General features: G+C 42.9%; 1 protein-coding gene across 5 annotated transcripts in view; it reads left to right on the top strand.

Annotated features, from left to right (window-relative positions):
* The window catches only part of PAK5 (p21 (RAC1) activated kinase 5), a 185,506-nt gene that overhangs the window by 117,516 nt on the left and 45,516 nt on the right, over positions 1-22,474 (top strand). For all 5 annotated transcript variants that reach the window (XM_052698029.1, XM_052698108.1, XM_052697878.1 and 2 more), the window contains one exon: positions 7,786-7,925. The gene's annotated coding sequence lies outside the window, so the exon portion shown is untranslated. The remainder of the gene's footprint in view (positions 1-7,785; positions 7,926-22,474) is intronic.

Raw genomic sequence — 22,474 nt, 5'->3', positions numbered from 1 at the left:
TGTGAAGCCCTTTGCTCCTTGGCAGTCTGCAGAAACACTGCACATGAGCAGCAGCCACTTCCTTGGCATTTCATGTAGTGTCTTGCACCAGAGCACGAATGGGTTGTAAAGTTTATCTGTGTTCTGAGAGAAGCTTGCCTGTATGGAAAGAGCCAGCTCTGGACCAAGGGCAACTCACTTTTACAGGAAAATGTCCTTATGCTGTGCCTACGGTTGTCACTGTGAGAATAAAGGTAGCTAATGCCATGCCAGGGAATACAAAAGAAGCTTTAACATGTATGGGAACGTTCTTCCCCAGTGCAGAAGTTCTCCAGTTTTAATACTGCACTGGCTGGTGTTGCAAGTTCCCATCCCGTTGGTGGAGTGGCACCTTTGTGCATGAGGTGTTGCACTTCCCCAGGTCCTGCAGCCATGGGGCTGAGGGAGATGGGTGGAAATGAAGCTCTAAGAATGAACCAGAGTGTGATATTACCTTTCTGGGAGCCAATGGAGACTGAAGCCTTCATTCAGTATATGTGTTTTCACCAACTTGGTTAGGCAGAGTTGTGTTGGTGTTTCCTAGGGGCAATATATAATTTGCTCATTGATACACTGCCCTATTTAGACAAATTAGACCTTTTAAACACCAGTCCTATTAATTAGTTTTGACTGCATTGCATTAATTACAGAAGGGGTAGCAATGTTTTAATTATAGAGAATGGTTGCCTAATTTGAGGAAAACAATCAACACATGGTTTCCAGTGAGAGTTTATCTCTGTCTTCAAACATGGTTCTTAAGGCATTACCATAATCTTGTGGTGGCAGTAATTATGTCTATTACCGGGTGGGAAAGAGTCATAAAAAGGTGCAAAATTAGCACCAGGGAGCACAATCTTGGTTTTGTACATTTCATGAGGATGGGGTGCCAGTGTGGCTGTGTCCCAGGCTGGTAGGGGTGGTGGATGCAGATAGACTGGCTGAGTGAAGCAGGGCTGTCCCCTCCTCCCGTTTGTTAGAAATGTGACAGAGCAAATCACTTAATCTCTTCAGTAAGAGTTGGGACTTTAAATACCTGAAGTCACTTGGGCTCCGTTCCCACAGCTTTGCTGCCTGCCCAGACAATGCTGTGGTGTTCTAGGATTGGGAGAAGTCTCTGCTTCAGCCCCTGGCAGGAGCTATGAAATCCACACCTGTAGGTACTGTAAGGAAGTGCAGTGCTAGCAGGGTAATGGAGCACTTCCATCTTTGCTGGCGAAACTAGGCATCTCAAACATGCTGAGTGGTTTTGAGGCTGAGTACAGTTTTGGCTGCAGTCAAGCTGCTACCGCCTTCGGCCAGCTTCAGACCAGCTCCATTTGGGCAGCTCGGCTGGGAAGGTCCTGCTGCCTGGGCAGGCACCTGTGCAAATGGGCATGTTGCAGAATGCTTGCCTTCCCTGGGAAGCGGTCTGCGGGCCACATAGCAATGTGTTCATTTGTTGCAGTCCAGACAGAGGTGGTGATCCCTTTTTGCCCTGCACGTGTCCTGAAACCATCTTAACGTACTGTATCATGGCACTGTAGAAAGTCAAATCTCTTTTTAGCCTGTCTTCCTAAGGAGGCTTATGTGATCGCGCTGTTTATATCTTCATCCCTTCCTTGGGGACCTTTTGAACCCGTGGGCCAGGATCAGACAAATGCATCAGCAGAAGGTGTTGATGATAGTGCTGGCCATGCTGCAGGGACCACGTGGGCACAGCCACAGATCTGTTTGGCTGGAGCCTGCTCTGCTGCACACAGCAACTAGGGACTAGCAGAGGGCTCATCACAGCAGCAATGGGAAGGCTTTCTACAGCATTGTGAAAATGGGCAACAATCAGAAGAAATGGGGAAGTTGCATTCTAAATTTTTGCATGGTGTATGTCCAGAGAACACAAAAATTACAAGGATCTCAATAATGAATGTTGTTTTTCAAGACTGCATACCTTGGGAAGGTGGGACGCAGAATCTCTAATTTCTGTTATTTACAAATATTCTCCAGCGAATTTGACATTAGAGAAAATATAGAATGAAGCTGAACCCACAGGTTCAGGCACAAGGGAGTTGATTGAAGCTGTGTGCACGTATATCTACACGTGCATTGATGTGTACATGCACCTGTGTGTGTCTGTATACACAGGCATGTGCTGTGCAGAAGTGTATTTCAAGCCATGCTCGTGGCAGGAGAGTCGTTGTCTTCATTCTTGAGCCTGAGAGCAAGTGAGAGGAGAAATCTCACCTGGAGCTTCCTTCTGGGAGGAGGCAGGTATGTTTGGGGTAACTTGGCAGCTGAACAAGGCCTGGCTGAGATTCTAAACCTGGGAGCTCATTCAGGCCTTGTGCCTCTTTCCTAGGGATACAGAAGTGATCCCCGCAATCTCGCCTGACTGAGGAGAGCAAAACCACACCCTCTGGGTTATATCTCATGAGTAAAACACTCGTCTAAACTGAAGTCTCTCAGCAACAACCTCAATAAACTAAATCCCTCCCGGGGAGAAAAAGATAATCATATGAAGAGGCCCAATATCCCCCTGCTGTGCATCTGTCAGTCAGCTGCCCGCAGGGAAAAGCGGCTGTGCCATGATAACCCTGTGCAGAGGGAAGGGGAGCAGATGGGCGGGGGATTAAAGCTGCAGCAGGAAGAGGGGAATTGGGACCGGCAGTGCTGGCAGCCCTGGCCGCTGCTGGTTTATGGGGGGTATGGGGAATGGAGCACAACTAGAGGCTGCCTGCATGCTTGGTTACAGTGGGATGTGCGTTAGGGACTGGAAAGTGGAAACAGACATCTGATCTGCTTCACATAAGAGCTCCCACTCCTCTCCTGTGACTAGGGTGGACATCACTCCTGCATCCATGCTCCAGGGGCTGGCACACACCTCTCACTAGTGCTCAGCCCCAACATGCTATGCCCAGCAGCCTTTCCCACTCTTCAGCTTTGCCTTGCAATCTTAGTCCCGGCTCCACCAAGCCCCTTCTTGCCCATCCTGCACCTCCTCATCTCCTGGAGGGTCAGTAGCTCCTCGAGGAGATAAGGAGACAGATGTGTGCTGACAGAAGCTCTCCCTCTTACTTAGAGGAGCCTCTATTGTAGCCACTAGAAACAGCTCTCATATTGCTGTTCCACATTAATTAGGAAGAAGAAGGAGAATTTAGGAGTACAATCTGTTGTGGCAGGTCCCAGGTGTGCATGGATAGGAATGAAAAAAGAGTTAAGCAATAGTTGTGTCTGAATGCCTGATGGAGGCACTCTTCTGGTAACACTGAGAGATTTTAGCATATTAAGGGGGAGGAAAAAAGAAACAACTTCTGACTTGAGCCATCAGAGCCATCAAAGAGCCTTCCTGCAAGCATGGCTGAGTTTTGCGATTTGGATCTGTGATGCAGGCAGGTGATGGTCAGCAGTTACTGCCTGCCTGCTGAACAGATGCACAGGCTTAGCCAGCATGGACAGTAATACAGATTTCCAAAATTTTTCACTTAGCTGTGATTATTCTTTGAGATGCATGGATTACACTAAGGAGCACATGGGACATTTCCATGCCTGTCTGTCATGACCAGAATGCATGGCTGAGGGAAATGGCAATCAGAAGGTGCACCCCCTGGTACAGACTTGTTTGGGTGACATACAGAGGTGTCAGTATGTATATGAATGTCTGATGGCACACCTCCTGCTGTGGGGCACTGCTAGTGAGATCTGCTGTAAATGTTTTGATGACATAGCAACCACAGCATCACTGGTTTGCCTGATTCTGGCACAGTTTTCTTGCTCTCACTGTCCTGAACGCAATTAGTTGTATTTCTGCATAGCTTACACAAACTATTGAAATACCTTGATTAAGAAGTTGTTCATCTTGGTGTAATTTTTACAGCCGTATGAACGCAGATGTCTACTGCTGGTAGTTAAACAGATCCACTTGCAGAGTATTTGATGTACTAAACCAGCATATTTGAATTGCTTTTTGTATAAGGCGTGTAGCTGCTTCTCTGCATGGGTTTGTAACAAGAAGGGGTCATCTGTCGGACATTGTAATTTTCAAGATAGAGCAGAAAAGAAAAACCAGTTAGTGTTTATATAGGCAGAGCTGAAAATTTTTGTTGCTGATTTCTAGGGCACAGTTCTGAGCTCACTGCAAACACCGTATTTCTGGTAATTAAAACCACTGCCTTCTCAGGAAGAAGTAAAATATCCTAAAAAAATAGCATATAATGTCAGCAAAAAGGCAGTGAACCAAGCTCTCGGATGCCTCAACTCTTCTTAATATTTTGTTTGCGTTGGTTTTTGGTTATGTTTTTTTAGGCCTTGGATTCTTAGGGACCTTTCAGGTAACAGTGGCAGTTGCTTCTGTGTACGCCTACAGTGTACTCTGACCAGCTTGATGGTGGTGACCTGCCATTGCAGTGATCTGCAGGGCCGTGTGTGTGGCTCATCCAGGTGTCACTGAGAATGAAGACTGCTGAAAATATTCTCCTGCAGTGTCCTTTTTGTATGTGCTTATGTGTGTGTGATTTATACAAGCACTTTATTGAATCCTTTCATTCCTGAATATTTTCACCCTTCCTGCACCAACTCTGCAGTCTTCATGAAACTTAATGGGAAAAAAAAATCCTAAAGGTAGATGTTTTTCTGCTTGGAAAATCTTTGAAGCTAGAATTTACCCTGCCTTGATTTTCCTGCAGTTTTCCTGGTTGACTTTGCTCATGGAGATGAGTCTTCCAACTGTCCATTTTCCTGCTGGCACGTGTGCCAGATTTTGGTACTTGAATAACTGAATTATTCACTCTAGGAGTTTCTGGACTGGCTTTCTCATTATTCTCATGTGGTTTATTATTTTTGGCCTATTAACTCTGATAGGTGTTAAATTTAATTATAAGAAATTGAACTTGATTATTTAACCTTAATTAAGGCACTGAGTCTCCATTCCTCAAATTACTTGAGAAAATATTACAGTATTTCCTTTCTGTATAACCTACATTAAGGAGTGTCAGCTGAACACTGAAATAGAAAGGGAGGGCTCGTTGCTTTCCTGAAGTGCATGTTAGTGCACCCTGGTGTCACAGGTGGACATGCTGCAGTGCAAGGAGTGCTGCACCTATGGGCTGCCCCACACACCTGCTGTGTGACCCACATTTGGGCACATGGGCAGCCCTGCTCCATCTTAAACACTGGCAGTGCTGTGCCATAATAATAAAGCCTGCAAACGAGATTTCTTATTTGAAAAATAGCCTTCCCAGTTCGGGATTTTGGGGTCTACTTATTGTCTCATTCAAATCATCTCATGCCAAGCATGTGGGAGGGACGTTTTCCTTGAGTGTGGCTTAAGTTTCAGCTGGAGTGTATGGGCTCTCTAAACCAGTATTTTAAAGTTATAGTCCATCTTAATTAATTACTTGGAGTGAATGATCCATCTTTACTGAGTGGAACATGTGACAGTTACTCTGCCTTGGTGAAAGGAAAAATTAAGAAGTGAATAAAACTACAGGGCTTTTGGGGAGTTGGGGTCCCTCAGCTCAGGTAGTTGGGCAGAAGGGAGATTCTGGAGGTGGCTGTGGTGGGGACTCTCACACTGACAGCTCTCAGGGATGGGCCATCCTCCCACAGTTCTATGGCTGTGAATTTTTAGGATGCTCTGAAGCAGGTTTATCCATGGCTGTGTGTGCCACAAGCTTTCTCAATTCTATTTCTTGTATCAATTCCTCTGTTTATTGTGCTAGATGTTTCCCAAGTGCTTTCTCCAATGCTTGTGTAACATTCACTGTTTTTCTTATGTTAAAGCATCCAAAGGAAACAAATACCAAAATTAAGTAGAGCATTTTGTACCTACAATAGAGTTCCTCCCTTAGTCTGATTAAGCCTGATAATTAATCTGGTCTAAAACTTGAGTTTGCCTCCCATGACACCCGGCAAACTGCTGCTTCCCACCCCATATGATCACATTGAACTTAATTAGCATGTGGGGAATGTGCTAGAGAGATTTGCATTGTCCAAGTTAAAGTGAAGCACAAACATGTGGAATTTCTCCCTAAAGTAACACATTGCTTCTAAGGAAATGAGAAAGTGATGTAAAATGCATGGCTGGTTGGTTCTCCAGTTGAGTAAGAAGTGGTTTCTGAAGGACGTGAATTATGCAGTAAGTCATTTTTAATATTAGTTTCACTGATGCTTTTTAAAGTGGCTGTGGCATTCTGAAAATATTCTGAATGCAGCCATAGCAATGGCATTCTGAAAATATGTTACATAGTCAAAATTTATGACAAGAGCTACCCCCCAAAAAAAGACACTTACCTTCTTGAGTAAACCAGTGGCAAATTAAGCAACTTCTTGCCTTGGAGAAAAAAGTCAAACCTTGGTCCTGTGAGCTTTGGTACTTGCATTGCTTTAAGCATAGGGTTAGTCTTATGGGTAAGATCAGGGTGTAAACCCCCTCAGCCTCAGACCCGAGCTGTATCTCTGAATTTGTGACCTCCCTGTGCAATGCTGATATGAGGAGAGGTGGATTCAGAGGTCTGAAATCAAATCCAGACTCTGAGGGAGATGTAGACAAATCACCATGCAATTAGATGGCATTTATCCAGATCTTTTCCCCGCTCTGCAGTGTTTGTGTTGGAGGTGAGTCCCCCCGGGAAGGACTGCACCGCATGTGCAGCAGATGCAGCTCTTGGCCGGTCACATTAGCTAAGTAAATTTTGTAATGACTGGGATGGGTTTGGCTCTTTGACATCAACTAAACTAAGCTCCTCAGAAGAGATGAATCAGCGTAATTCCTTGGTGTTGCTGAGGTTGTTGGTGCTAAGAGATATGGTTTGTAAATATATTTAAAAAAAATCCTATGTGATGCCAGAAAATAACCAAGCAAAAGGTATTCTGGGCCGAATTTAGCAGTTATTTGAGCTTCAGTGATGTGCAAAAGCCTTGTGTCAACTGAAAATCTTTTCCCTGTCTGCACAAGCAGTCTTTTTGCCCAGTGTTCTGAGTTTTTCCCTGTCCGTAGAAATTCCATTGCTCACTGAGTTGATTGTTGCTGCTCAGTGGTGGAGTTGTCCGTGTAACTCAGGTGAGCTCCTGGCGGCTGCTGGGAGGCTGAGGTATAAGCAGTGGGGCCTCATCCTGCAGGGTGCAGGAGTCAGTATTGGTTTGATGATGGAGCTAGAGTCATGAATCTTGCATTGGCCAATGGTGTAGGGCATGTTGGGTTTGATGCTGCCAGAACCAGAGACGCGTCTCCTCTCTGTTAACTTTGGTGAGTATGAAGTGTGCTTCTCTGTTCTGGGATCTTGAGCAGAAAGCCTGGAAGGATGGCTATCTTTCTTGGCAGAGGTGCAAGGAGAAGCTTGAGTTGTGCTGCCAAAGGGTGGCTAGCCTAAGTCTCAGCCTCAGTTTCTGTGGGTATTTCAGTGTTGAAAGGAGATACATAGACATCAATACTGTGGTGATGTTAAGCAAATTCCTTCTGAAGGTCCTCTTCTGAATCTCTGCTTTGGATAATACCCTGAAGAGATCTGGACCTGCTTCTCCCACCCTAGCTGAGCTATGTAACCATGCAGCCTCTTGACATGGGAAGATTGTCATCACCCTTTTCCTTCCTCAGTAGTTTTTATAAATAAAGCCTGCATTTTTGAACAGCTAAATCTGCGTGCTGAATTCAACCCAAGGCCATAAGTAACTTCAGATCCTCCAGAACTGTATTTATGACAAGTACACTATTTCTGTTTTCATCAGACATGTGACTGATATTCCTGTTGGTCTCTCTTGGCTTCTTTTCCATAACTGTTTTCTGATTGTTACCAACAGGAGTTCTTTCTGGCTGGGCTGAGTGCTTGCCCTCGCAGGAGTCGTTTCTTCAGCCTGCAGCAGTGGTGAGCTCCGACACACGCTGGTCCCGTGGTTTTCAGTGCTGTGGGATGAGACCTCCTGGTCAGCTCAGCCCCAAGGTGGGTCCCTGCTCAGCTATTCCTTCGTGATTTCCCCAGGGCCTTTGTCCTGTATTTCTCCTTGTTTGCCATGTCTGTCCTTGCTCACAGCGCACCCTCCTGCATATCCAGATCAGCCATGGGTTTCTGGATGTCAGCCGCCGTAAGTGGTGTTTCTGTTTTGAAAGGGAAGGTATTTAGTGGCAAGGAAAACATTTACTGGTGGAGAGTTCTAGCATCTGCAGTCTCTGCTTGGGTTTCTGGTAACAATTTCAATATCTTTGCCATAATAATATTAATTTAAACAGGTACTGTTGAGTGAAGGACAATTATAGAGTGTTGGATTTTGTTTGCCTAATATTCACTTCAGGCTGCCAGTGAGAGTCATTCTGCTGATATTTATGGTATTATAACTAAGCGACTCCTTTTAAATCAACAGCAGTAACACAATGTGAAATGAGAGCAGCGTTTGGTCTGGCATCCAGCACAGCTCCCGACGGTTTGTTCTGATGCTGTAGGTGGTTGCAGTGTTTTTTCCACTCTTGCAGAGATTCCTGCACAGCTGCTCTCCCCGGCAGCCTGATTTATGCCCTGGGATTTATGGAGCTGAACAAATGATTGTAGAAAAGCTATACACTTCATTACACTTGGGCCAGTTTTCCCAAGCCAGAAGGCAAATCCTCTCTTCTCTACCTGTGCTCTGTTTGTGCAGCTGTTGTGCATCGTCGTTGATGGTCTGAAAGTTGCAAGTGATGGAATGATTCAGGGAGCCCAATTCTCTGATGGGAGTTGAGCTTAATAGACGTCTAGATCTTGCTGCATTTTCTCACTGGATGTGACCTTGCAGGGGAATGCAGCACTGTGTTGGGGACCAAATCCAACTGAGCATGTAGAAACAAGCTCAGTTCCCATTAGAGAATTTCAGGATGTCCAGGAGCAGAATGGTTCTCTAACATTATGGTTAAAGTCATTTTTAATTGCTTCTCTTATATCTGTATGAATGATCAGAACTCAGAGTAATGAGAATTAACACCACTGCCGTAAAATTAAGATACGACTCAGAACTGAACCTTGGCTCTTTTGTTAAGTTCCCAAGAGGGAAAGGAGACTTGTACCTGCAGTTTGGCTGGGAAAATAATGGATTTAATCACACAAAGCAGCCAAAGCAGGTTAGTGGCAAATGTGTGCAGTTCTTTCTCCTCAAAATAAAAACTGGTAAAAATTTCTGTAACTTCTTTCAAATTTGCTCAGTGTTTGGTCTCAAAACACATTTCAGGAAGGAAGCAGAATACTTAGTTTCATCTCCATTAGCAGCTTTGGTAGCCTGGAAACTGAGCTGGTGCTATTTGGGTTAATGAAGTGTGCAAATTAAAAGTTTTGTCTAATCCTTCCACTATATCAAGTGTAACTGAAGTCCAAACTGGTTGTTCATCAACAGTAGGTTTGCACAGATGTTGCCATGTGTGGCATAAGTTAGCCCACAGGAACTTTTCTGGTGGTGACAAATGAACCAGAAGAGACTAGACCAGCCTTTCTGATCCCAGCTTGAGTTTTTATCACTCTGTGTTAAGAAATACAGATTTCCATATTGAAACTGGGCACATGGTGTACTGCAAGTTTGCTGTTTCCTTGGAGACAGCTATGGGAGCACATACTTCCTCTGAAGAAGGGAAAAGCATGGAACAAAGAACATGTACTCCAAATGGGTAGAAGTTCTTTACCAAACCCAGGCAGAAAGTGAGCCTCCTTTGGCTGTTCCTGTGTAAATGAATTTCCTGTAAACCAAACATGTTTGCATAAAGTCACAGATCACCCACATGTGCTGTGACTTCTGAAGGTTTGTGGATGGAGGTGGGGCATTACTGATCTCAGAAAGATTTGCTTCAGTGGATGAAGGAGAGTGGTAAAAAGGGCTGAGCCTGTAGAAGTTTTATGAATTCATGAAACCCTCCTGTTGGGGGAAAGGAACTGCAGAGGCTTTGTCTGTGTGAATATATTCAGTTCTAAGTGATTAGAGTGTTGGAAGAAGCATTTTGGGGCAGGTCCAGCAAAGCAGACCTGCAGCAGGCACCATGTTATGCAGTGTTAATTTTTCTACCATCATTTCATCCTGTGTAAAATGAGGCTGAAAAAGTACTCCTTAAGTCCCTGTAAGAGCTGCTCCATTGGCCTTCCCCATTGAAGCTGGATCAAATCAAAACTACTTGATTGATTTAGCTCCTTCTCTACTTGCTTATCCTCTGTTACTCAATTTTCTATTACGTCTGTGCCCTGTGGTCCAGCCTCCACCTCCTCACATTGATATCTGTGCTGCTCCTGCCTTTCCAGAGAAATCCAGCACAATTTCTACAATTGCTCTGCACTCGTGCCTCCCTACTCATGGTTTCCCTCGTAGATATTCTCTCTTCCTTGCACTCTCACTACAGGCACTTGTGTCAAGGCTGTTTCATAAATGCTAGGAGCTTTTCATCATGCTTTGATGAAATTGTTGTCACAGCAAGTAGAAGTGACTGTATTCTTTTGCTGGTTGTGTTGTGTCACCACCCAAAGGTGGTTCCCCAGTTGCATGGCAAACAGTTGCGCACTGAAAGTTTTCTGCATTTTTTTTCCATTTTTTTTGTGCTAGAGTGAAAGAACTTAGTGCAGATGAGCACTGGAGGAAACTATATATTTGACAGTCATGGATATTGCTCTGGTAATGGATGGTGCTGCTCTTCTTGTTTTCTGATTCATCAGGATAGATGGACTTAATAATGAGAAAACTTTGCCATGAAGATCATGTAAAGCACAGAGCGGATGAAACATGGGGTGAACAGGAAAGGCGTCAGTGGAAGCAGATGGGCAGCACAGCATGTGGTTTGCCTGGCATTTGTTGTTTTGCCATAGGAGGCTCAGAATTGAGTTACAGTGGGACTAAGAAGTGGAAAAACACTGAGACCCATAAATATTCAAAAGTGCAGAAGAAACAAATGTATTGACCTAAATGACCATTGGTGACTCAAAAGCTTAAAGGCAATGTATTTAAATCGTAATTGTGCATTAACAGCAGGAAGGCGTGTGGACAGAATGGGGCTGTGAGGATGTAAAGGGCAAGCTGCTGATTTCAGGAGCAAAATACAAAATAATGGAAATAATTTCGTTGCTGGTCCACCTTCTTCTCTGCCATAGAGACCCTTGACAAACCAGACTTGTAGGTTGATGTCTTGAATTCTGCCAAAACCAACTTCAGTGCTGCTACCCTTCTCTGAGCAGGGTTTTTCATTAGGCTAACTTTGTCAACAGTTCAGTTTGAATCATCACCATGTGATTCATCCTTATGAATTGCAGACAGATTGCAATTTTTGCTTTTGTTTTTCCCAGCTGAAAGCAAGCTGACCTGCAGGTTTTTGCTTTGTTGCATCCGTAGGGAAATTTTGCTGTGTTGGCCCACCGTCATTTTTCCCTCATTCTGTATTTTTTAAATAAACAGTAGAGATTACCTTGACTGAAAGACTGAACTGACCTCTTTCAAACAAATCTCTTCCTGGAGAAGCTTGAATAAAAACCTCACTTTTATTCCTGCAATTTAATTGATCATTTTACAGATGAGATATGACCAAAGTACTATGACTGATTAAGTCTTTATGTCTTAGACTTTTGAAAACTGTTTCTCAGATAGAAAAGGTACAATGGCTATTCTGAAACCTAATCTTTATTTTAGGCATCTGGAGATTTCTTCTATATTTGGTTTTGACTTTATTCTGTGTCCTTGTAACCATAATTTGTATATATTTATATTTCCAACCTAGTTCCTGCAGTACCTAAGTTTGCTTCCCTGCATCTGTATTGCTTTGCTCATGTTTTTGTATGCTTGCAGGGAGCTTATAAACAGGAGGGGATCAATGTTTTATAAAAACAGATAGTGATGGGAAAAGAGGGAATGGCTTTAAACTAAAAGAGGGGAGATCTAGGTTAGATGTTAGGCAGAAATTCTTTACTCAGATGGCGGTGAGGCCCTGGCACTGCTACCCAAAGCTGTGGTTGCCCCATAGAGGTGCTCCAGGCCAGGTTGGGTGCTCCAGCTCAGGCCATGGGCAGCCTCAGCTAGTGGAGTGCCACCCTCCCCACAGCTGTGTGTTGAAACTCAGTGGGATCTTTGAGGTCCCATCCAACCCAAACCATTTGTGTGACATCAAGGAAAATCCTTTATATTTGCTACCATGGAAAGTTATTCTGCTGGAGATGGTTCTTCGTATTCATTTTATTTCGCAGCAAACATTGAGAGTCAAAAATGTAGAGGAGGGTAACTTAACTATTGGTAACCTGGGGTGACAGTGAGCACAAGGTTGGAGATGAAGGTGAGTTTGAGATGAAGTCTGAGAGAATTTGGAAGATGATTCTGTATAAATAGGTGATTGAGCAATACAGCAGGTGAGATAGGTAGAAGCTGACAGAAGCAGTCATTTGAGAAGAAGCCTGGCTGCAACATGGGCATGGCAAAACAGAGAGCTCCAGAAAACAAGAAGTGTAGAAGTGCTGCAGGTGTACCTGTCTTGCTTAGAGAGGGAAAATGGTGGAGAAAGATTCTACTAAGTTCTTATGCACTCTTCAGATTTTAAGATTGCCTTTAGCCAGAATGAAGAAAGAGTAGTTTCTCCTCCCCCCGATCTGCAGTTTTCTTGCACTGATTATTAGCAAGTGTGGAAGCATTTGACTCTGCGTGTGTGATGGATGCCAGGAGCACTAGAAAGCTGTCTTTGGTGGGGGAGAAGAGGGTAGAAGAAAATCTTTTCTTATATTTCCTGGGGCAGAGTTCAGTGGAGCATTTCAGATGCTTGCTTTCTGATTATTGCTGTTCTGCTTGCCTTTACCTTTGAATTAGGAAACACTGTTACTAAGCGGATGGTTTTGCATGTTAGTGTGATTGATTCAGCCCCATGGGAATGTACTGTTTGCTATTAGAAAGCAGGAAAAAAATGCATAAATTGGTAATTAAACTAAAATTAGACTTAACTTACAAATGTTGACTCTGATATTTTCCAAGTCAGAAATTTCTGTCATTCTTTTTTCTTTCTGAGAAATGCAAACTGCTGGATTCAGAGCAAATAATGTGCATCTTTACGAAACATCAATACTCAAACTCTTCATGAAGGGGCATGGTTTAAGTTGCTGAGGCTTTGATTTCACTGAAACAGAAGGGAGTGCCACTAGAGGTTGGGAAGCAGGCATTGGTATTTTGAACTGCTGCAGTTGTTTTTACCACTGCTTTTTCCCAGCTCATTTCATTCTGACTGCGGACTCAGCATCTACTGAGGCATGGTGTGGTAGTTGGGTCGGCTGGTTTCAGAGCAGATCTGAAGCATGGAGAAACATATCTGGCGTGTTGATTTGGCCAAAGGATGGTTACTATTCAGTTGTACATCACCATCACCAAAAGACAGTGCCAGGAGCTTCTGTTTAAACCTGCAGCGTTATAGAAAACAGCATGTCATTACCTTAATCTTTTTATTCTGTTACTTAGCCATTACTCTTACAAAAGTTTAGGCACTTCGGTTTCTGTGCAGGACCTCCTGTGGCCTGTGTTACAAAGACAGGGAATATGAAGTAAGCTTTCTCAAATAAAATCAACCATATGTCCTCTCACCTTTGCCTTTGCATTGGCTGTCACCATTTGGGGTTAATTTTCCTATACTGCTAAGACAGAAGTAAATAGAGAAGAGAGTGGCTCTTTCTGAGATCAGAGCCTTTTTCCACTGAAGCCAACAACAGTGGTTTTGAGGTTCAGGTGATAAGACAGAAAACAAAAAAGAGCGATGAGACAGCTTTATACCAGGCCACAGTTAAGTGGGTTGTGCAGATGACTTTCAGAGAGGTACAGAACCCAGAGCAGCGTACTCAGCTCTGCTCTATCAGGTATGCAAGGGCCTTAGCAATTCTGATTGTGACACTTACCATGGTGTTTGAAGGTATTGGAAATTTTGGGAGTTTGCTTTTAGTTTTGGTGTTCCCTTCCTGTAACTCACACAAATAAGCATTTTCTTAATTTCTGTATAGAGTATCTAGTTTCATAATTGGTGTTTAAGTGAATCAATATACTGAATCAGCTGTTTGTTCAGATGGCACTAAGGGTAGTGTAAATACACTTGGTAGCTCAATTGCAGGTGCAGCTTTTTCAGGCTGAGCCCCTACTAAAGAGAGAGAAGTTCACGTGGAATTTGCACTGATTCATTCATACCACATCTCACATGTGGGTGAGCTGAGCCTCTAGCTTTTGTGGTGTCTTGAGCATTGGTTACTTTCAAGGATAGGCCACCAGTAAGAAACACAGGGAGTTGAGATTATCTTATTTCCAGTTAAAACATCCAGCCTAAACATAGTGGTTATAATGGCAGAGTTCATTACTTTCAAAGTGCTACAGAGGACTTACTGGAAAAGGTATTATACAGCCCATGATGTTTTGCATAATCATTTTAAAAGCCACCCAGAACTTCTTCCTGCGTTTATCCCAAAGAGGCTGAAAATAATTTAGAAAAGCATGCTGTCAGTAGCACTGAACTCAGGGCTGCACAGTGCACACTGTTATGCAAGTTAGGGTGGTGAACAGAGTGCAACCAAAGGCTGAGTCAGGCTGTGTTGAGCTGGAATTTTTTACGCTAATGAATGCTGATGAGCTGAGAGGGACGGGCACATAGCAGAGCCGAGGCCGAGCTGTGCTGTGTATGGTGCATGGAGGTGCCACCAGGGAAGGTCCCTGCTGTGCCAGTACTGTCCAGCCAAGGGCAAGGAGAGGGGCTGCCTTCTTCAGTGCTTCTCATGTTTGTTGTCTGGGGTGATTTTTTCAAGTCTGAGTGTTTTATGAGCATGGTTGGAGTGACAGAAGCACGACTCTAGCTCTTCCTTAGGAGCTGCAGTGGCACAGCATCTCTTGCAGCTCCATGCAAAGGTGCTACGTGGTGCTGGTCTCCAGTTCATGGGGATGTTGGGGATCATTTGAATATGCAAAGTTATCTGAAGGGGAAATTGTGCAGGAGCAGGGATGGCTTCAGTGCTGGAGCAGTTCTCAATGAAGAACTTTGAAACAAGCAGGTGTGCATATGTGCTTACACACAAATAATGCTGTGGGGGATCAAGGGAATAGTATCGTTTGAAACAAGTGACATGGATGGTGTATCAAGATTCTGCTAACTAGAGAAGTAGAAAGCAGTAAAAATAAATGTTGCCTTGTAAAGGATCTTAGGGAACAAGACTCAAAATTTGAGGATTATAGCAGTTCTGCTGGGGAGAGACCCGGGCCCCAAGCAAAGAGCTGCCTTCTTTGGAGGAGTATTGCTGAGTACCTGGCTCACCTATTGCTGACCTGCTCTCCAAAACATCTGGCAGCTGCCTATCCTCTTCTTGGTGCTTTGGCAACCCAATCTGGAGTCAGCAAATGCAGCAGGAAGGGCTGTCACATTCGGTAAGCTTCAGAGTACAATAAGGGAGGGAGCTACTGCCTGGAAGTGCTTAGGCCTACTCTCTAGTCGTGGGTAAACGGGCTGCTGCTGGGAATAAGCCTACCTTGGGGCAGGACTGAGGCTCTAAAATTCCCTCTCAGCGCTTCTTATGTCTCTTCATGCTAGTGAAGACAAGTGGCCAGTGCTGTACTACATCACACGTAATCCTTTCCTGGTTCACAATAGCAAGGGGAGAAAATACTCCTTTCCAGTTAAACCCTAAAGTCTATGGGGTGCTTTGGGGGAGGGGGGTTGAGTAGTTGATCTTTGTGAGCTTTTGTGTTCATGCGTGTAAATGCATATATATGAGTAGGCTCCAGTCTTATCTTTATTACTTTGTTGTATAGAAATGTGTCTTAAAATGTTGACCAGGGACATTTGCAGTCAGCCAGCAAAGTGCAGGAATACACTGTTACAGCTGAGAGTGTGCTGGCCAATTTAGCAGGAGAGATTGTTTTGTCCTTTCTGAATACTGCGTTCAGATTTATAATAAAATGAGTATATCCACTTTGGTTTCAGGAGGGCTGAAAATGATGCAAGCAAAATAGCATCTGTGAAGGTTTTCCATGTGCTGTTGTGTCTCTGCTGTGCAGAAGTTCTGTACAGAATGTGATCTTTACGTAGCTCACTTACAGTCCTTCAACATGCAGATAATCCCATGTCCTTTTGTCTTAGAGAAGCAGACCGGCATTTTCAGTTCCTGTTGGGCAGAGTCTGGTATTGATGACTTATAACTTCCAAATGTATTCACTGATTTAATGTTAATTTACTAGTTGTGAAGTTTGAAGCTTCTTACTAAGCAATTAAAAAGCTTAGGACATTGATTCATCTTCAGATTCTCTCACAGGAAAATGGCTGAATAGGATTGGAAGGCACACCAAAGCATTTTGCAAACCACATGCCTAGGAGTTTGTTTCAGCAGAAGAAATGACTGCTCTCCAGTATTAGATATGTAAGTTGGTGGCCCTGCCTGCAGTGAGGGAGTTGCAGCCTGATTGTCCTTGAGGTCCCTCCGAACCCCAGCCATTCTATGATTCTGTGATCCTATAACCTGAGCTCAGTGTATGCAGTATTTCCAACCCAGAGGAACTGAAGTCATACGTCATTACTGCATGCAAAGGACTCTTGGTTTATTTTCTTCCTCTCATGAAAGTCTATGCAATCCTGATTCCTAAAGCACTGAAGGTTTTAGATGCAAGAAACTGTTATTAATTCTTTGGAGGCAGTTTGCTTAGCACTTTTCAGTGGACATGGTAATTGGATCATTTAGGTTTCCAGGAGGACAGTTATGACAGGTTGCTGCAAGAAAGTGTTTTAAAACTCAGGAAGAAAGATGCTGGAGGTTTTCAGTAGGCTTGGAGTGCAGAGGCTACCTTACATGGCTATACTGTAAAGGTTTTATTGTCATTCATTTGCAATATCTCGAATAATTTGAGTATCATCTTTCTGAAACTTTTATATTGCTTCATAACACACATATTATGTCATCTTCTCTGATGTCCACCTGTAGAGCACAGACAGACAGAGAATTTGTTGAAATGCATGCTCCAAAAAAGTGAGGAAAAAAATAAGCTGACATTGCTAGATTGATGTTTTTTCAACTCCTTCTGCACACTTATCTCAGCCAGTGAACTGCACAGTGTCCTTTTTCATTCACTACTAACCCTGGTCCCCATTTTCTAGAATAACTGCACGTGTTTTCTTAATGTGTTCTTTTACAGTCGCTTTTTCTACTTATCCTTTGATATTTCCCACTTGTGTCAGCAGCTTTGTTGAATTTGGTCTGTAATGAAGTCGGGAATGAATGAGCTAACAAGCTTTCCTGCCCCTGAAAGCAGTGCTGAATGCAACCAGAGCCAGCATGCAGAGGTTTTCCCTCCTTAATTGGTGGTATATTTTTGCTACTTAGACTTTAAGAATCTTTAATGAGATACAATTACACTAAAGTTGTGTTTTCCAGGGATATAAAAGCAGGGCTGGGGCCTGCTGTCTCCCAGCACGATTTCCCTGGGTAGAGCAGGAACCATAGGCTCTTGATTGCTGTGAGATGGTGGCCAAGCTCTTCTCTTGTTTGCGGTGTCAGCATCTCCTTCTCTGTGATAAATAAGACTTCTCAGAAAACACTCAGAGATCTTGGCTTTGCTCACAGGCTCCTTGTTAGCGGTGGTGATTTCTCAACAAAATTGCCTGATTTGAGAGTTTGGCTCAAAGGCAGCTGGGCTGGGCTGCAGGCTGGACAGGGGCGATGCCATGTTGTTCAAGCGGGGCCGTTTCTTTCGGAAGGGATGTTTTGACATTGTTGTCTAAAAGTTTCCAAGCTGAACTGATTTATACACATGGTTCTGTAGCAGTTTCTCATGGTATTGCTGGACCAAGGTTTTTGGGACCATTTCAGATGAAGTGCTTGATCCTGAAGAGGAAAAGCATGCTTTTCCCAGAAGCAGAAGATGGATGGGCCCAGCAAAATGCTGTGACTCACATGCATCTTTTCTCTGAAGGAAGAAATCACAGTTGGTTTCTGTTGCAGCCTTGTCCCTCACGAGGTGGTGGTGATCTTCTGGGATGTAGTAACCTCTTTGGTTGTTCAAAACACATAGTCAGAAAACGTTTGTATCTTAGCCATTTAAAAGCTGGGAATCGAAGAAACTCGCTGTAGCATTCGTCTTTATAGATTTGCACTGACTACCCAGAGATAATGTGATTTTTTTAGTCGTTGTATCTAAGATTTAACATTATGTCTTCTATTGACTTATCTGGGGCCAATCTCAGAATTTCCACACTGGTTTCAAATTAGAGCAGAAGGGGTCTCTATTTATCCATTAAATCTTTATCTCCCAGTTAAATTGAGAGTGGGTGAGACCCATCACTTCCTAGTTGCGGTTCAGGGACACCAAAAGTTTACACAGCAAGATTTCTTACCTCTGAAAAACTCAGTGTTGAGGAATTGTTCAAATCAAATGCAGATGTTGACCATGGTGCATGATGAAGTGGAAGAAGATAGAGCGAGCATTGCTATATAAATGTTCAAAGCTTTGTATAAAAAACTTACAGTAAACTTTGAGAAGGAGAGTAAGTTCTAGCAAATCATTTAAGAGATCGCTACTCATTTTTAATATGGAGAATGAGTATAGGATAATAGGATGAGAATCGACTTTCAAACCAGTTTTTCAGTTCTATGCAGAGAAAAAAAGGACTGGAAATATGTAAGAAGTAAAAATGTAAAGTGGAATCTAAGCATTTGCAGTTTATTTTATCTTTGAAATGTTTCTCCTTCACATTCAAGTGATGCAGAGCAAAACTTGATAATAAGTTGACAGTAAGGCAGGAAGCCCACAAGCATGATTTTAATCTTCTGAGTACTTGCTGTGGGTGTGTTAGTCTATAGACATTTTTGCATTTTGAAGATATTTTGACATATAATCTCATTTTCTTCCATGTCTTGGTAAACACAAGTCAGACAATGTGTTTCACTCTGAAGAGTGTTTTTATTATAAGAGACTCTCCATTAATTACGTGGCCTTCACTTCTTTAGATCGTACATTGCAAAGTGATCTTTATATTACAAATGAAAATGATAGTGGAAAGAGCAGTTCCTGAGAGCCAGAGCCCCTGCCTCATTAACACCTTGACTCTGGAGTGTGTGGTGCTGTCACAGCTGTACATCCCTGTTGGTGCATGTCACTGCATACCCTGCAGTCTGCTCTCTGCATGCTGGGAAATAATAATAAATAATAATTATTATTTATAATTTATATTTATAATAATAATAAAATTCACCTGTGCTACTGAAGGCACCCCCAGCTACTCACTTCAGTAGGTCTGTAATGCCAGCTTTGTGGTCACCATCAAGCGCTGGGGAAGAAACTCAGCTTAAGAAGAACTTTACACAGAGAGGAGAAAAAAGTTATTTGAATGCCCAAGAGCCTTATTATTTTATTGTGTTGCATGTCAGTGGCAGTCCATGTGTTTTGCCAAGGCTTTGTCAGCCCACTGAGGATGTGGCCCAGAATGCAGATTACATGTAACCTGGTGCACGATCAGTCAGAGCAACTTTTCAGGTGATTTTCAGGCAGTTTCTGAGTCCTTTCTCTTGACAAATGTGTGTTTTCATATTCCTGCAGTTCTTACAGTACAGTCACCTGTAGAAACTTGTAGAAATGCTGGTGTGTAATTAAATAATACTGTTCCACTACTGTGGTTTTCTGTAGTGTTTCTTGCTCTTTCTGCTCCCTCTATCTGCTCTCCTGTTGTGTCATCACATTTCTTCTTGGTAGTGTTTCCTGAATGTTTTGGCTTTTTTTAGTTCAAAACATTAAAAGTGAGTGGCTGTTTCTTAGTCCTTAGTTACACCCTTCATAGTATAGCAGTATGTATTTGGAAATACTATATAATAAAACCCCAGAAAAATATTTCAACTGCTTCTAAGCTTCTGAAGTCACTTGAGGTATGGTATGTTGTGCTGAATGGGCGTCTTATTTAACACCCTGTCCTGTGGGTGTCCAGCATTTCCAGCATTTTACCATCAGTTATTTCAAGCTGAGCACCCAAAGCATCATTTGTTTCTTAAAATCAGGAATCTTTTCATTTGCTAGGGCTAGAAATATTTTGAGATACCTCCTGAGGTTGGAGATTTGTGGGGTTTTTTTGTTTGCTTGGTTATTTTTCTTCGCTTGCTTGTTTTTCCCCTTTTTAATGTGCCTCGAGGTGTTGCAGACAAATTCACTGCAGGAGACTCTGTCTGTACATTGCTGCATGAGTGTGAGTGTGTATAAGATAATAGAGAGTGACTGACTACAATATGTGCATTTAAACTACTCACTGAAAATTACTGAGCATTAAAATCCACCGGGAATCACACGAGTTCTAAATTAGGGAAGCACATGTCATTCAGTATGTGGAAATGAGTCCTTGTACAAGAGCAGCTCTCAATAAAAAGACTGAGTGTTGTTCCCTAGAGTACATAAATCCTAGTTTGGCCACTCTGTACCAGCTTTTACTATTTCTCTAGAAGCTTATGTTGCCTTTTGTAATTATTTTTTTCCTGTATTTTGTTCCACTGTGCATTTCTCGTGGGCCGTCTGTCAAGAGACTGTGCTGTGCTGTGATGAGTGAGTTGTAAAGAAAGTATTGTGGTGCTTAACGTGGACAGTGACAGGTTCTGGACAGCTTATAATTGTTTAAATGTGTTTTTAATTACATGGTGCAGTGTCACAGTAACTCCGAAAAACTGGCAATTTGACCTAAGGTTGAAATGAGCCAAATACTGTAGGGTAAATGAGCATTTTTAGGAAGAATGATACTTTTCTGCTTATTAGATATGGTCAGGATGTCAGTCCGAATATATTTTTCTATAATTAAAGCATGTATGAGGGCTGTTCCAAAAATAATGCCTCCAATTTTATTATGTTGGTCCATGACATCAGAGGCAGGTGTTGGTAGTGCAGCAATAGAGGTTGAACCTTCCCACTTATGTTTTGTTACATTTTGTTGCCATGTGAAAGACGGCAGCAGAGGACAGTCTGAAAAATGATGTCCGATATGGAAGCTCATATGAAGCAAAAGTAATTGAATTCCTCTATATAGAAAAACATAGCACTCATTGATACTCACTGATGCTTGCTGAACATTTCTGGAGACCAGGCAGAGGATGTGAGTGCAGTAAGGCAGCGTGTGCTGCGTTTCAGAAGAGGCGGCAGTGACATGAAAGACAGGCTGTGTTCCAGACAGCTGTGCACAGCTGTCACACCACAAAATGAAGAGCGTCTCAGTCACGTTTTCCACAAGAATCAGCAGATTACAGCCAGGGAACTGAGCACAGAGCAGAGTATCAGCTTCAAGGCTTTGGAAACTATGGTGACAACACTGGAGTATTGCTAACTTTGTGCCAGTTGTATCCCACAGATGCTTGCATAGGAAGAGAAGGCACGCCATCTGTAGGTTTGTCAGAACGTATTGAACCACTGTGAGGCTGAAGGTGACCGTTTACTCCTGGTCACATCATTACTGGTGATGAGACATGGTATCACTGCTTTGAGCTGGAGTCAAAATGGCAGTCTGTAGAGTTAGTGACATGAGAATTCCCCACTGAAAGAAAAGTTCAAAACACAGCCTTCAATGGGTAAAGTGATGTGTGCCATCTTTTAGGGTAGGAAAGGAGTGATTCTTTTGGTTACCCTGCAACCCTAGCAAACCATCAACTCTGATTGCTACATTTTGACCCTGATTAAGCCTCAAGCTTCCAGAGTGAGGTCAGAGAGCAAGACAGTGTTTATCTTGTAACACCATTATGCCAAGCCCTGTACCAGTTTGAAAGCTGTGGAGCACACTGTCAATTTTGTCTGGACTGTCCAACCACCCCTACCATATAGTGTGGATTTGGTACCTTCTGACTGCCATCCATTTGATCTGATGAAAGATGGACTGTGTGGACAGCATTTTCCTAACAGCAGTGCTATCCTAGCAGCTGTGAAACAGTGGGTCACCTCCACTGGTGCAGATTTTTAGGGGCACGGCATGCAGGCTCTTGTTTTTTTGTTGGCAGAAATGCATAGCTAATGGTGATGACTGTGTTGAAAAATAGTGTGTTGTAGCTGAGAATTTGCACTATATATAGTGTTATATAGTATAGTCAAATAGTGTTATTGTGCTCTGTGTATCTGTTACAGTTTCCATGGAAATAAATAGGAGGCGTTACTTTTGGAGTGACCTATGCATTTTAAAAGTGTTTAAATAGCTCTGGAGTCTTTCCTATCTTAAAAAATGTAATGAGTCTTGAAAATCCATGGAATGTAGACAAGTAAGTTGAATCCTGTTGACCATCAGGCATGTTTGTGGCTAAAATTCATGTCGGCATGCTATGAAAATAGTATTTTGTACTTTTGAATCAAATAGGTAAGAGGGTGGAAAATCCTTATGGTCACAGGTGATTGATTTGTTATTAGTGATGCTGTTTACATGGAGAAGAGCTTAGTTAGCACTGTGGTGGAGGATTCTCAATATTGAGGCTGCATTGGCTGGCTTAATTCATTCAAGATTCGTAGATCCTTTTTGTAGTCTCTGGGTGGTTACATATTGTAATCTTGATTCATTGGTAGGGTG

This window comes from Tympanuchus pallidicinctus, unplaced genomic scaffold (assembly GCF_026119805.1).
Source record: "Tympanuchus pallidicinctus isolate F22 unplaced genomic scaffold, pur_lepc_1.0 scaffold1, whole genome shotgun sequence".
Lineage (NCBI taxonomy): Eukaryota > Metazoa > Chordata > Aves > Galliformes > Phasianidae > Tympanuchus > Tympanuchus pallidicinctus.
Note: the sequence above shows the minus strand (reverse complement) of the source record. Positions and strands in the feature narration are given on the sequence as shown.